General features: G+C 36.2%; 1 pseudogene; it reads right to left on the bottom strand.

Moving 5' to 3' along the window:
• Positions 1-1,956: 1,956 nt before the first annotated feature.
• On the bottom strand, positions 1,957-5,669 carry LOC130728046 (cationic peroxidase 1-like; annotated as a pseudogene).
• Positions 5,670-17,234: the final 11,565 nt, after the last annotated feature.

Genomic DNA, 17,234 nt, shown 5'->3' with positions numbered 1-17,234 from the left:
CCCCACTGGGCCCGGAGAGTGACGAAGAACATGCTCGAGGTCCTCGACTGGAGCTTTACATCTGATACACGCTACTGAGGTTGCAAGGGTACTGCGAAGTCGTTCATATTGGCGAAAAGCGCCCGTCTGCCACAAGCAAGATTCAAAACCGCACTTTCTCTGGAGCATTAGCAAGGAGATGATATGCAGAAGCCAAAGTATAAATTCCATCTCTTGTTCCCTGCCATAGCAGCTTATCCTCCCCGGCCAGTACACTAGTCACGTGAACACGCGGAATCTCCTTCCACACTTCCTCTTGGAGTTATGTATACAAACCATCAAAACACCATATTCCTTGGTGCTAGACACCCGCCACCGTCATCTCTATATTAGTAATATGCACAAAGAGGATCTGAAATATCCGAGCCAGTTCGAGTACCAAAGCGAAGAGCTAGCAGCCCCAAGCCGCGGGCCAAACCCATGAACAACTAAATCCTTAGCCTTAACGATTCCTCGCCACACAGACAAATCCCTTGGTTGAGCTCGCTCAGTCAAAATAGATCCTGATCTGAAATATTTATGTGATAAGACTTGAACCCACAACTTCTCCTTCTCATTCATGAAGCTATGAAATAAATTCCCCAAGAGGGCTTCGTTGTTCTTCCGTGTATATCAAACTCCCAAACCTCCTTTGGCCTTTGACCGTGCCACGTCCTCCCAAGCAACAAGGTTCCAACTACGGTGATGGCCACCCCTTCCCCAAATACAATTGCGGATTATCTTACCGACGTGCTCACACACAGACTCCAGGAGCCAAAGTGATTGCATATCATGCACTGGTAAAGAAGAAAGCACTGATTTCGCATCCAATCAAGCATGTCCAGAATAGTATGCATCAAAGGGTTTTGTACATTATTTGTCATTGGAATCACTCCGCCAGATTCGTCGTTCTCGTCGTTGCCGTAATGTTCGGGGGTGCCAAAATGTTCTCGCAAGGATCTAGGGATCCTTAAATCTAGAATTTGTGTAGCTGCTTTCTTAGTCAAGAAGATAACCTGTCTTACCAAGCTTTGGGTCTAAGCCTTCTATAGTGGGGCTAATCCCTAACCTAGATCTATTACATCATGGGGCTTACAATTGTTACATAAGCCTTAGATCTGGTCCGACCGAGACACTGACGACTCGTCACAGTAAATAAAGGGCCTCGCGCCCATTCCCTATGAGTTTCCTAAACTAGGGCGCCAACATAGGGCCTGACACCATATCCAATCCACATGGCACAAGACGTTGGATGAAGTGCGTCTTTATCAGTACTCGTGGATCCTCTTCCCTTTCGCTCAAGGCGTGGTGCCCAATCTAGTCCATCGATCAATGCTAAAAAAGACACGAGCTGAGTTAAGTAGTATAAACTAAAACAAATAGTTTTTAATTGACTTTGTCAATGTTTTTTTATTTGGAAAACATAAAATAAGACTTCTTTAGAGACATAACAATACTAAATTGAAAATTCACTTGAACAATCAAGTTAATAATACCAATGCTAGCTGGACCAAAATCATCGTAGTCCATACATTATAGTAGTAATATTGATAGTGATATTGTATTTATATATAATTACCGTTGAGAAAGCATTGATTTTGACCCTTATAATGATATTCTTCTTTTATTTTGTAAAATATAATATAACTGCAATATAATAAAATAATTATTGATTACGTCAATATTATCTGTCCTCTTTTGGGCAAATGATTACATTAAAATTAATACACAAAGGAACCCCACAGCCTAGTTTTTTCGTTTTTTAAATCACCGCCACAACCTTGTACTATACTTATAATATCAATTATCAACCAAAATATTTGATTTTTTTTTCGACCAAAAAAAAAAGCTATTTGATTAGTGTTAGACGAGACACATCTGGTCATCTGGACCATTCCTCCAGCTGTTATTGTTCTCCTGCTCTGTGGATGTAGTTGTTTAGTTTGTTGCTTTGTTTGTTTCTTTCCCATTGTAACAAAAAAAAAGACGAGACACATCTATAAAAGTCACAGTTTCCAAACGAGTTTGCACCTCTTAAACACAAACAAAATATAAAACACTTATATATATATAATACCAGAAGGCCCAAATTTTCAGTTGGTCTTCCTACAGTTGGTCCTAATCTGGCCATTGGACCCAGTGAGTGGGCTTAGGTTCCCCATTTTAACCATTGCATTGGCAAAGTCAGTTCTGAAACTATCAGGATCAGTAACATAAGAATTCACTTGTTGACCAAAAAAAAAAAAGAATTCACTTGTGAGTCCGTGGTTCCTCCGTTGAAAAGCTCTTGATCTGAGTGTAATAGACCCTTTTGGCTCTGCAGATTCTTGAAGTAAATATTGTCAAAGGTGATTTCACTGGTGGTGTCAAGAGGGGACATATTGCTATTACTACCTACGCTAGGACAATTTCCTTGCAAGGATTTTGCATAAGAGGAGTCTATGTTTGTCTCGTCACGCCTCGCTTTCCCAATTGTGTGTGATCCTGAAATATTTCATAAACAAAAAGTTCAAGAGTATGCTCTGTAAAACTAATTATAATTAAGATTTGATCTTAGGCATTTTAATTTATATTGGTTTTGATGCGTGCAGGCCCAAAACTATACTCAAGGTCAAGGAGTGTTTTAAGATTTATGGTTGTGGCTGGTTGTGTAGTGTAGTTCAAAAACCTTAAGGTATTTAGACTTGGAAGTTGGAACACTTAAGTATATATACACTCATTTACTAGTTTGGTGAACCCATTGATGTTTACTACCTTCCTCACTCCCCCTCAAAACTAATTGGAGTAATCGAGTTACTCGTGCTTTGTCTCAGCTTGTACTCAGGCGAATCCTGAAAAGTTATGCTTCTTTTATTTGTACCAGAGTCTGAAGAGGCCATGACTTTTTTTATGGGAACTAAATTTCCCACCTCAAGCAACCAATTTCCCACCCCTCCCCAAAATTTAATACCCTAAAATACCCCTTCTTCAAAACTATCCTCTTCCACTTCTAACTTCCCACCCTACTCTTCATCTTCTTCAAACAACCATTTTTCCTCCCACCACTCCATCTTCTTCAAACTCCCTCTCCATTCCTCTCACTCTTCATTCCCTCTCATTCTCCATTCTCTCCCACTCTTCATTTCCTTTTCATCTTTCTCTTCTCTTTCTTTTTCTCTTTCTTTTCGTTTACTACGCTGTTAATTTTTCTTCTTCTTCTTCTTCTGAGATTTAAGTTGTTCCGGGAATTAGAACTCGGAACGTTCCGGGAAATATAACCCGGAATGCTTTTTGAAATTGGATTATGGTAGTTCCGGGTTTTAAAACTTGAAAAGTATAAAATAGGTTACGGGAATTAGAACCCGAAGCGCTTTTCAATTGGGATTATGGTTTTTTTGGGTTTTAGAATCCGGAAAGCATAAAATAGGTTCCAAGAAGTAGAACCTGAAAGTTTTCAGGTTTTAAATTCCCGGAATATTACTCAGAACATGTTCCGGGAATACAAATCCCGGAATGCACTTAATGCCAGGGGCACTTTGGACAATTACTACATTAAAGTAGGGTGTTAAATTGGTTGGGTGGGGTGCCAAATTTAACACCACCATTTTTTGATAGTTTAATTTTTTTTTTATGCGCCATTTTTTTGGTTTAGTTTTATTTTCCAGACTTTTTATTTTCTAGGTCCTGAATTGTTGGTCAAGTAAAGTCTGATACCACTTATTAGATTTGAAGCGATGAGGCCCAAAACTAAGCTAAGAGTCTGGGAGTGTTTTGGGATGGGTGAGTGAATGTGTAGTATAGTCTAAAACACCCAAGTATATATTATATATACATTCATTTAGTAAACCCATAGATCTGGGACTATTACTTTCACCATTTTATAAGCCAAAAATTGAATTAACATATAAAGAACTATACAAAGATCACAATATGTACCCAAACTAAATTACATCATAACACCTAAACTATGGACATAACCAACCAGCTAGAATGTTAACAGAACAAAAAATGTACCTGAAAGAGCAACCATTTCTTCAGTTATGAAACCTTTGTTGGTGAAAGCAGTGATAAGGCCACCTAAATTTAAAAAGGGTGCTGGCAAGTCTGAATTAGCAGAGCTGAAACTTGCTGTAGTTGAATCTCTTCTTCCCAATAGCACACTCCAACTAGGTCCACCAAGCTGAGAAAATTATTTCATAATATTACTCTCAAACTCCTTTATGGGCTTTATATAATTTTTCTATTTCATTGACTTCAAACTAAATATACTTACAGAAACAACTGAATCTCTTGCTGCTACAGCAACGATATATATCAGCACATGATACAACACCAGGGCATAACGTCTCAACTACAGATTTGATGTTGTCTATAACATCATAGCCTCTCACTGAATTATTGTTTGGAGCTGCTGTCTTCTCACCTGTGAAACTCGTTGTGTCATCCAATAGTATTGATGCATCACATCCCTGAAATAAAAAACAAAACCACAATATTGAGAACAAAATGAAAAATTGATTTTCTTGAGAATTAAATAAAGTTATTATGTTCCCTTCTAATTACTAAAGACACTGGAGCTGATCATCAAGTATTGTTGATTAGATCCCCTGCAGTTTTAAAATTAAATATCTGCAAGATGTGCAGTGTTACATCTCACCATTCAAAATCATCTTTTTAAAATTAAAGAAGTTAATATTGATTTATATTTAAAAGTTTACCTAAAAGAGTTGTTTTAATTTGCAGATAATCCTTATCCGTATCTAACTAATGAACTAGTCTTTAGAAAAAGATCACTATCGTTTGCAGTTAAAAAATGTAACTGCATGGGTCTGAGCTACAGAGAAAGTTTAACAAATATTAAAAATAGTAGATAAATATATAATTTAGATTGAAATGAACCTTTGGATCATAGCTGCACCACCCTGCAGTTATTTCACTACCCTAGGGATCTAACTTGTTAGCTAGTGGAAAAACTCAACCTTTTATACAACATTATATATACATGTTTGCTAGTGCATACGTATGGTGAAGTGTGTCTTTTGCATATCTAATAACTGATTAATTATTTGTGTATGTGAAATTGTGAATATACGTACATCGGTACATGCATGTATCTTTATGCTCAGCTAATACTCCTGATTTGGATACAGGAAATTATTAACACAGGATAGTGTGGCATACAATTGACATCCACATTTCTAGTATCGTGACGGCCAAAAATGTGTTTTCGTGTTTTTTGAAAATAACTTCACGAATTGTGAAGTTTAAAACTACCACAAACCTGTGTCAATTGTATCTATCGCAGCGTACGGTATACATATTATTAGATCAAGAATTCAATAGTATACGCTAAAAAAAAATATTTAATAAACAAAGAAGGAAAAGTGAAAGTGTTGACTTGCTTGAACAAAACAATCATGGAAATGAAGACGAAGCAGAGAGGCTCCCATGCGAAGCTCCTTGGTCACAGCAAGGGCTACTTGTGTTTTAATGGCTGTAAGCGCAAGAGGACACGTGTTGGCGTAAGAATTAGAAGACAACTGAGCTGAGCCAATCCCAATAAGGCAAAAGAGAAAGAAGAAACGAACTTCCATGCTTGGAAGGATCATGGCAATTAATGGAGTTTTTCTAATTAAAGCAAGATGGAAAGGTTGAGAGAGTGGCTTATGATTAGTGCTAGCTTGTGATGGTTTAGGCCTAATTGATGTGTCCTGTATTTATAGTTGCCTTAAACTAGTGTGTATCCTTTCTCTTGTCAATATGTTCAGCTACAAAGGATTAAGAAACTATATATTGATTCCAGAAAAGGAGGAACTGACCTAGTAGGTGTTATCTGTCACAATAATAATTTAATTTAATTGAATAGTTAAACAGAATGCATTGCATGTTTTCCTAGTATATTGACCTGTATTTTTTTCCAAATAGATTGAAGTGAAGGGTCAAGGGTGTTCCAAGGAAGGTGCGTGATGTTATGTGGAAGCTTGTATAAAATAAGTAGCCTCCAAAGTAAACATAGATGGTATCAATTTAGAAATGGAGGAAATAAACGTTATGTATGGTTACAGATTATAAGGAGGAAGACATTCAACACTTATTAGTGTGGCATCTAAATTAAATTTGGAATGATTCCTTCGGTTGGTGGGGAAATAGCACATTATTACCATTTTCATGTGTTGAAATGTTTTGGATAAACCAAATGCACTACAATACTTCAGGCTTGGGTCGCGGCAGCAAAACCGCGATCTTATGTGAAAAAATTGTGGGTGAAAACTTAAGGCACAGTTTGGTTACGGTCTCCTAAATTATAAAAAAACAACCATTTTAGCAATAAAGTTTAACGTCGGTTCCAACAATGATATAAAATATGCTCATTACTGTAAGTCAAACTAAGGTAAAGCGCTAATTTTACGTTCCATTCAACTTAAAGATAAACCGACGCTAAGTAGCGCCAACTCACCAACCATTAGCGCCGATTTCGTAATCGAGGCTCTAAGAACCAATAAATTTTGCGCTGGCCCACCATCCATTAGCGGTTATTAGAGGCCGACGCTAAAATCACCGACCAAATTAACCAGTGCTAATTGGAGTCGATCCCTATAAGGTCGACAAGTTAGCATCGGTTTGATGGGCGCTAAACTTTTATGATTTCTCCACCCTTTCGTCTTTATAACCTCCCACTTCTCACACTCTCCAAAACCTTCTCACTCTCAAACTCTCTCACTCTCTAAAAAATGTTGCTGCTTGTAAGACTCAGACTTTCAAGAGAATAAACCTATTTAATTTTCCGCTTTTATGTTTTTATTCGCATTTGCATAATATTGTGTCTAAGAACACTACTAAAAAAAAGCTATTTAGCGACGGGCAAAATCCGTCGCTAAATAAGCAAAAAACCGTCGCTAAACATATAACGACGGACCTGCATCCGCCGTGCAAAAGGGCGTAGCTAAAAAATTAACGACGGAATATGATATCCGTCGCTATTAGTGACGGAAATATACCGTCGCAAACGTATTACTTTCCGTCGCTAACGTGTTTACATGATTAACGCATGTTTCCGTCGCTATTAGCGACGGATGGTTCCGTCGCTATTTACGACGGAATATATATGACGTCGCTATTTGCGACGGACCGTTCCGTCGCTATTTAAGACGGAACGTAGCTTTCCGTCGCTAACTTCCTGTAAAGTTCCCTCTCTAATTTATAATTGTTAGAGATGGACAAAATCCGTCGCTAATTTCCCACTGTGTAAATGACAAAAAAAAAATTTTTAGCAGATTTTTTTTTCCCTGTGCAATAACAATTCAATTTGAATATTTTCCCCAAATAGAAGTAATTCAAAATATAGGTGCCCACTAGGGTGGACCTTTATTATTTTGGTCCACCGGTGCACCATTGACTTAATACCGTTAGATCTAAGATTCCTAGAATATTCTTCAAATGACAATAGAAGGGTAAAATTGTAAATCGACCCCCTCCAAGTTCAACAGAACTGTAGCACCACTGGGTTGATCCTGCCAAGAGCCTTTGAAATCCTTGCAACGGTGAAATTGCTGGGTTGGGTTTCCATAAATCGAAGCAGATTGAAGCGGAGCTTGCTGCCTCCGAAGCATATCTTGCCATCGATCGAAAAACCAACCTTGGTTGTTGGGAAGAGAGTGGAGGGAGAAAGGTTGGGATTGGCGTTGATCTTGCTGGGTTTGGTGTTTTCCCCCTTCTAAAAATCTAACCTTTTTTCATCTGTTTTCAATTTTTGTGTTCTGATGCTTCTTATTCAGTCATTATGATGATAGGGGCAAGAAAGATGGAGGCTTTCTTGCAACTTCAACAAAAAAATGGGAGGAAGGTGAAGATTCAGATTGGTTTGTGAGGCTGGGAAGCAGGGAGAGAGTGGGAGGGAGAAGGAGTGGAAGGGACAAAGTCTAAAACATCTCTGTTCTAGTTCTATTTCTGGTTAGAGATGTATGGGTTAGTTTGCCACTGTTTTTTTTTTCTGGTTGTTTTGCTCCTGGGTATTGCCTTTGCTAGTTCAAGGAAAGTGCATTGAGGGTGTGCCTTTGCATACCAGGTTGGGTTAATTTCGTTGAAATGTTCATCTGGTATTCCTTGGATGCGTGAACTTATATTGGGGGAAATTTTTGTGGCTTTATTTGGGAAAAGTATTTAATCCTTTCAAGGCACGGATTGTATCTATATGTCCCTCTCATTCAGATGTGAAGAAGAGATGGAGCATTGGGTGAGTGGTTTGTTTAGGAAGAAGTGGACACAAGAGATAGTGGCCTTGATGGTGGACTGGTGGCTGGTTGGGAAGGGGAGGAAGAAGAAAACGGAAAAGACAGGGAAAAAACCAAAATTGCCCTCTGGTCCACCGGTGGACCAAAATAAAATTAGCCCACCCTAGTGGGCACCCAAAATATACTATTGATTTGAAGTTTCATATTTAAGATCATGTTCATCAACATACATAACCATAGTAGTGAATCCATACATAGTCATGGTAAAATGTCAAGTATAATTAAAAACATAGTATCAAATACATATATTCATCTAAATCAAATGCCATCCAAATCATCCTCTAATTCTTCATCATCTATGTTATGCTGATTTGTAGGTGATTGTTCAACAGAGCGTGAAGCCATGCTTTGAGGAAAGCTCTCCAAGAATCTGTCCAAGTTTGCAAATTTTTCATCATATGTCTCCATTTTTCCCTTTAGCTTCTTGTTCTCCTCTGTTAAAGTAGAAACAAGATTTCTCATTGTCTCATACTCTGAGGGTGAGACGACATGAGATGACGTGGCCTTAGAACGTTTGAACTTTACAGCCTCTGCACCTAATCCATAAATCCGCCCCTTCTTGTTCGCACCCCCAACAACCTCCAAGTAGATTTCATCATTTGATTTTTTGTGGGCACCATCTTCATTCTCCTGTGAGTCTCTTGCAGCAATTTGTGTTTCAAAATCAACGTTCACATAAGATTTAGATATTAGACATCATGAAAACTGAAAACTACAGCAGTAGGACGACTTGAAAAATCTCAGCCATGTTTAGATATTAACATCTCAGCCATGTTTTGGATGACAAACAATCTGCCTGTCAAATACATGCAGCTATTTTTGCACCTATAAAAGGGCTGTGCAAAACTAACAGTAGCTAGACCAAAAACAGGCAGGGAACACAAAAATTGCAGCAACTTATAACATATAATTGCAGCCCACAAAATGTTAGATAAAGATGGCTAATTAAAGAACAAAGATATAGTAACTTACCGCAATCTTCTCTGCTACTGGGGAAACCCATTTTGTGGGATCATTTTTGAGTTTGTGAGTGATTTCAAATAATTCCCAATTTTAAGTTTTCTTTTCACTCGATTTTTCCTGCATAAAAAATGTAAACTTGTAACTTATCGCACATATCCAAGAGACACTATTTGTGTCAAAAAAAAGGTAAGAGTTACTTACTAATCTCCTAAAGTGCTCAGATGAAGGAATGGATCCTCCTGTATGTAGGGGACCACTAGATGACTTTCTATTATTAGCATTTATTGCTGCCTTTCTCTTCCATTCGGCGTCTTCCTTCCAATTTTGTTCCATCACCTTACGGTTTTGCTCGGGAATCTAGGTTCCACTATCTCTCTTAATACGCACCCTATACAGTGAGTCCCCTAGCCCAGTAGATGCTTTATGGTCAAAAGACTTCCGGATTTGGATGTCATGCTCAGGTAGCCATCTAAACTTCCTCTACATAACAAATATTCCAAGAAGGAAATTTGGTAAAACAAATATGAAGGCAGATTGTGATCAAAATCCCTACATAACATACAAATATGAAGGCAGCTAGACCAAACATATGAAGGCAGCTAGACCAAACATATATCGCTTCTCCTTACAAAACTTACAACTTTGCAGCATCTCATCTTCTTTATAATACAACATACAACCCCCCGGACAACATTCAATCTTCACACATGCTAGCCCTAGTTCAGCAACTGATTTCTTCGCATGGTATAAATTTTTAGGCATACAATTACCATCGGACATTGCATCACCCATAAATTGCACCCATTCATTAAAGCACCCCTCAGATAAACCATAGTCTGCCTTCAAACTTAGGGCTTTTAGAGAAGCTGACAGCATAGAATATTTATCACAACCATCCCACAGAGAAGAATTTGCGGCGTTCAGCAAATTAAAGAATTGAGATGCTTCAGCGTTAGGATCTTCGGTCATCATGTCCTCTTGCTCAAGATAGTTACCAACTACTGGTCCAACAGCATCCATCACCAACTGCTCATAAGTATTATACATTTCCCTTGGCCCACTATTACCGTAGTAAGAGTGATCATCAACCATTGGGGGCATTTGAGGAATAGGTTCTCCATGATTTGTCCAATGGTAATAATTAGTCATGAAACCTTTCATACATAGATGGACTTTCACCAAGTCTGTTTCTTGAAATCTCATGCACTTGCATTTCTTACAAGGGCACCTGATTTTCTGACCTCCGGCAACAAATTGATCTTGTTCACAAGCATACTTAATAAAATCATTAATTCCTATAATGAATTCTGCAGTCACATGCCTATCACAATCCAATCTATTATCCATCCATCCATCTCCTAATGGCGACGGATTATTTTCCGTCGCTAAATTCCGTCGGTAATTCGCGTTTTTTAGTAGTGGAAAGTGCTTGAATTAAATCAAAGAGCAAACAATATTCATGAGTCACTTAAAATAGAGTTATAATTCGATTGATAAATTCATGTTGCCACTGAAGAGTTATGGTTATGTTTGGAAACATTTGAAAACAGTACGCTGCCTTAAAAACCATAATCATTTTCAGAATATTATATTATCAAATTGGTAAATTGGATTTTCCTTATCTTTATGATGATATGTGGTTGGTTCCGTGTATTTTGACTGTAATGTTGCTAAGGTTCATTTTCGATGCCCCGGTAAAGTTTCTTATGCAACGTGGAGGTTTTGTATAAGAGAGACCGCTTTGGGAATTCTGAACAACATGGAATGCTTTCGAATGTTGTGAGGATTCCATTTTTTAAAATATTTTTTTTCGATACGACGAAGTAATATTGGGTTGTAAATGAGACGTTCCGGCGTCGCACCTCACGATATTTTCAAGGCTAAGATTAGGGACAATGAGGGCGAATAGTGGCTAGACCATATGGACACAAAGTTGAGACAAATAGTGTTGCATGTGGATTTGAAAATCTTATGGCTTGGCCGTCCTACTCCATCATCTCTCACCATCATCATTTGGAACTTTTCTAAGTGAGAAAATTAAAGGGAAAGAAAGAGAAAATCCAAGTAATTCTTCATCTTCTCCATTTGCCTCCCGAAATCGCCCGACTACTACAACACCCCTAAAGGACTCCATTTCTTCTTCTTTTGATGTCATTATCTTAATAGAAAACGTATATCATCTCAAGAGATTGCTATTAATGGTTTTTGTTTCATGAAATTTTTGAGTCTTGTAGTTCATACTTGGTTATAAACTTCTTTAGTATTCACAAATGTTGAAGCCTCTTGTCATAAGCTTCATAGTGATGTATTTTGTTTTCAAAAGTTTTGACTTTTGGTTCTTGAGTAATTTCTAAAATAGTTTTCTTTCAAAGTGTTTTTTTAATGTTGTATCCATGATGATGATCTATTGAACCATGTTATTTGTTTCTAAAGATGTTGAGTTTTTGGTTTTTAGAAAATGTTGAAACTAGAGTTTTGATCAAAGTCCTTTTATTAATGTTGTTGTTGAGGTCATGAGCATGATAGAAATGTATTTTGTTTTTTATAAAGATTGTGAGCCTAAGGCGTAGTCATGAATTTTGATGTTGTTTTCACCATAGATTTACTTATTTGGAGCCTATGTGATACTTAATTTTTGAAAACAAGTTCATCTTGATAATTAAAAGGGTATGACCGAAACATTGTGCTTGTTAAAAGGTAGGAAATTTCAAGTTAAGCTTGTTTTATGTGGTAGGATGTGTAGGAAATGGTGTTGTTGTTAAAAAGTTTTAAAAGAAAAATGTTGGTTGTTTTGTTAGTGTGGCCATGGGCTATGTGTGGGGAATGGATGGATAATTTTTAAGTACAACTTGGTTTTGAAGTGTTAAAAACATCTTACAAAATTAGAGAAGTTGCAAAAGAGTTTAAGGAAAATTTTCAGGTGTTTTTTTGGGTTTGGAACCATCATCAAGGGAAAAAGAAGAAAAAAATTCTGAAGTTTAAAACTTTGTTTTTGGGTTGATAAATGTGTCACAATGATGAAGGAATTGCAAAAGAATTTTGGTGAGAAAATATTCTTCGGGGCTGTGAGCTCTTTGTGGAAAAGAAAAGAAGAAAAAAAAAATATTTTGACTTGAAAAGTACTCCCTCCGTTCCCTATTATAAGTCACATTTTTTGAAAAAAATTTGTTACAAAATATAAGTCACTTTATAATATCTAGGAAGCATTAAATAGTTTTTTCCAAGTTCACCCTCATATTTAATATGAAAGAGATGATAAACTTTAAAAGTATTAACATGGAGAGAGAAAATCATAGGAAAGTAAATATGGGTAATCTAGGAAAGTAAATCATTTTTTTTACAAATTTATTACTAGTAACTACTTTTCTTAATCTAAGAGAATTAGTTATTTGTGACTTATATATAGGAACGGAGGGAGTATATGTTTTATGGAATAGGAGTGGAAATAGTGAAGTTGGTGCAAAGTTTTGAAACGACCTCAATGAATTAATATCCTAAATGCAGTTTAAGGATCCCAAGGAGAATGAGAGGAAAATATCGGTTTAGATGCTTTTTGATGTTTTGTAAAGAGATGGGTAATTAACTTTTAAAAATTTCTCTTTAATTAAGTCAAGAGTTTTCTTGGGTCTAATTGGTTTATTCAAGTGTTTAAGAACCTCTTCTTCCCTTTTGAATTCCTTTAGGGATTCTAGTTGTACTGTATTTTATGTGTTAATTCGTGGTTGTGCCTCTGAAGCTTCGAGTTCCAATGGGCTATGATTAGGAATTGCGTTCTGATATTGCAGAAGTGAAGGTTGATGGAAAGAATTGAAAATAGGAAAGTAGAAATGTATGGATATCTAGTGGCTATGTTTCTTTGTAGCCCGGTTCTGTTGTGCTGCCAGTGTCCTGTTTCTTTAGTTTTTGCTTCCTTTTTCTTTGTATTACTTTGGGTTGGGCTTGAAGGTTATAAATATGCCAGAACACTATCACTTGGAATGAAGAGGGTTGTGGTCATAAGTAATATGAAGAATCCAATTGCCACTCATTTGAAGTGAAAGTGCAGGGTGAAATTTGATCCTGAATGAGATTTTGCTTCTGATATTCCAAAATTCGCATTGGAGGTGAGCGAAAGGAGGAGGAGAGGTTTGGGGGAGAGGAGTGAGATGTGGGGAAAGGGAGGAGGGAGGTGGAGGGAGGAGGAAAAAGAAGGCGGCAAAGGGTAATGATGGGTGGGTGAAAGGAAGAAGAGGAAAAGGATGAAAAGAGAAAGCAGAGTGAGTGACTAAAAACAAGAAAATCATATATATAGGGGAGAAATATATCGCTAAATACCCTAAAATCTGTCACAAAATTATCAACGATGGATTTTGTCACGAAATCAAATCCATGGCAGAAATTAGATGCTAAATATTTAGACAAATATTTTATCTTCCGTCCCAAATAGCGATGGAAATATTCCATCGCAAAGTATTGAAACTCCGTCACTAACATATTAAGTAGTTTGATATCAATTTCTGTCGCTACGAGACTAGGCATTTTCATGGGGGATTTATTATTTATTTTTTTAAAAAAAAGTAAAAGAAACCGCATTTAAGATAGCACAAAGGGTACTAAAACCTAAATACAATTGCGAACCCCGATCTCAAGCAGCCAGATCGATGAGAGCCCAAGATGAGAGCCAGGCAAAAGAAAATAAAGATCAATGGAAACAAAAGGAAAAGGAATTAGAGACTAAGGTGAACGATAGACAGATCCCTTTATCACGTCCATCTAGCAAGACTCAGGAAGGAATACAACCCGCAGTTAGCCTCATATTCCTTATTTTCATGGAGGATTGTATTTCGTGGAACAATCTGCGAGGGAGATTTTTTTTGCCTTATATTCCTTGTCTTTATATTAAATGCAAGCAGTTCACAACACGCCAACGCCAGTATATACAACACCCCAAAATTTAAATGCATTGATCTATGTAGCTTCTATAGTACATGAAATTCTTACAAATGAATCAGTTTCAGCTAATTGTGAAGATGAATGAACAAATAAATCAAACAGGGGCATATATATATATATATAGTTCATCAACATCATCATCTTACCTATTATGAGATATATCCACACACACACAATAAAGACTAAATGTCATGATTCTTCGCTTCAATCATCTTATTTATATTTTTTTAGTGACGGAATTCTTCCCCTCTCTGCTTGGCTATAGAAATGTCCCTCTCAAAATAGTTTCCAAAATTTAGCGACAACTTTTGCTACGGAACATTACTGATGAGGGAAAAAATTAGTTGTAAAATATCTAGCTAAAACAGAAATATAGAGACAGAGTTAGTGACAAATTATTAGAGAGAGAACTAATCCGTTGCAAATTCCCCCGCTAAGTCACAAAATGGCAACTTCATAATGGTTAATATATCGCGATGGTTATTTTTCTCTTTCTAAATTCGGTCGGTTAAATTCTGTTTTTCTAGCCATGACAAAGAATAAAAAAAAGATAAAGTGAAAATGGAGCTAGAGAAGAGAAAAAAGAAATAATTAAGGAGAAAAGAGAAAATACATATGAGATGTTTTTTTTTTGGAAGGCATACATATAAGATGTGATAAATGATATAATTAACTGGAAAGAGAAATATATATAAATGAAAATTAAAGGTAGAAATGAAATGAAACTTTGAATGAATTATAGCTGTAAAAACATGTAGAGTTAAAAAAATAAAAGTTTAATTTCTATGCACTGACCGTCAACCAATCAGATTTCAAGTGTGAGAAAATCTATCTTTTTATTTAATTTCATTAATTGACGTGACACATCCTTAAAATCTAATTGATTGACGATGTAAAAAAAATTTACATCATCGATGCATTATCCTTTTTCTAACAAAAAAAAGTACTCGTATGATTAGTGAATAACATGCAAGAAGGCGAATGCGACTGTGCCAAATTGATGATACATTGACATGAGTTTAGATTTGGACCTTAAAAAGATTGAAGGATCTTTTGTAGAAGATTTTGTTATATAGAAACTCAAGCATATTTAAGCTAACTTCTAAATGTAATATTTATTGGAATATAGTAAGAGGTCAAAGAAGCCAACATGTTGTCTGGCTTTTGTGCACAAATTAATCAAACAAATTGTCAACGTACTTCGTCTCTTCTGAGTTCTGACCAATAACGCGTCCATGTTTGAGAATGAATCGTGCGCACCACCCCCACGCAAATTATAAACATGACAACAACATGAGATGATAACAAACGGGATTCTTAACTAGTTGGGAATTATTATTCAGACCCCCCCACAACTATTCAGATCCTTCATTAATGTATGAAAAGTCCTAAATACACTTAGTGAAAAAAAAATATAAAATAATCCTCACTCTCTTCACATTCTTTCTCTTTCCTCTCTCCTTACCTCTTTCCTCTTTCTTCCACCGCCACCACCCACCGCCACCCACCGCCGCAGCCGCCACCACTGCTGCCACCACCGCCGCTGCCACCACAACCTCCATCTTTTGTCGTTTTTGAAAATATCCAACTTTAGGGAGTTGTTTCTGTCGTTTTTTATTTTTTTCTGCAAATAAACGCACTTTAAAAGTGCGTTACACACACACTTTAGAAGTGCGTAGTTAACGCACTGTTAACGTGCGAAGTAAACACACTTTTAAAGTGTGTTTTGCTGCAAATTTGTACATAACTAATATTAGATGATTTTTAAAAATCGTGTGACTACTAGAAGGTGTAGGAATTTGGAGATTCTAACTGCATATTTGAGCTTAGAATGATCCTATTACCTTAACTAATAAGTGACAGTCCAAAATTCCGTCCAGAAATTAAACATGAAAAAAAAAGAAATATTTGTATTGCGCTCGCACTTTGAAAGTGTGTGACTATCGCACTTTGAAAGTGTGTGACTATCGCACTTTCAAAGTGCTATAATGACAGACTTTCAAAGTGCGAGGGAAAAAAATTTATAAAGGGCTTTTTTGGATTTTACAAATTTATCAGGGTCTGAATAGCTGTAGGGGGTCTGAATAACAATTCCCTAAATTATTATAGCCATTTTCATTAACATTCACTTTCTTTTAATCTCATTTTTATCTATTTTTTTTGTCTTTCATTTTTCTTATCACATTATTAATCATGTTTCTCTCTTATGTAATGATAGTTTTATCTAGCTTTTTCTTTTTTTTTTAAGTTTATTTAGCCTTAAAAGCCGATGGAATTGGGGGTAAAAAAATTATTTTCAGTAAGTTAAGTCAATTGTTATAAGCATGAATGGAAGTGCAGTTATGTACCAAAAAAAGAAGAATGGAAGTGCAGTTGCAGCCAGCTCACTTCCATATACACGTTTTGTCATTCAGTACGTGATGATTTCTTCTTTCCTAAAGTTATACTTAGTTTATGATGGGTCCTTATGTACTTATTTTAGAATAATCAGGAATATACCATGTGGCTGGAATTGTTTATGAAAAACGGTGTTTTCAAAAGCTCTTCAATGAAGTTGAAGAAGTCATTATTTTTCAAAATGACTAGTTCAAACATGCATTATTTTTTTTTATTAAAAGCACACAAATATTTTGATTTGATTATGTATAGATCTTATTTCGAGTTTGTTCAAGTATAAGCAGAAGTCTCTGGTTCGAGTTGATCCTGTGAATGCGCTGAACTTATTAAATACTTGGTTGGAAGAGCTTTAATGCCAATAGAGGTCTTATCCACCTCGAACATGATTGCTGCAAGAGGATTGATATATGATTTAAATGAAAAGTATATTTAGATCTTTTTTCGATGCAAATATAAATTAAAGAACACTTATTAGAACTTATATGCTAAAAAACAATTGAATAAGTTCTAATAAGCGTTAAATTAAATTTGATTTTAGTCCAGTACATATATGACTGAATCAAAATTGGTCTCTGGAAAATATTCGCATGCCTTTTGGTCCATCAATTTTTTTTATTTGAAATAAGAAAATAATTTCACATTAATTTTTTCTTG

This window comes from Lotus japonicus, chromosome 1 (genome assembly GCF_012489685.1).
Source record: "Lotus japonicus ecotype B-129 chromosome 1, LjGifu_v1.2".
NCBI lineage: Eukaryota > Viridiplantae > Streptophyta > Magnoliopsida > Fabales > Fabaceae > Lotus > Lotus japonicus.
The sequence above is the reverse complement of the archived record's forward strand: the minus strand, read 5'-3'. Positions and strand labels throughout refer to the sequence as shown.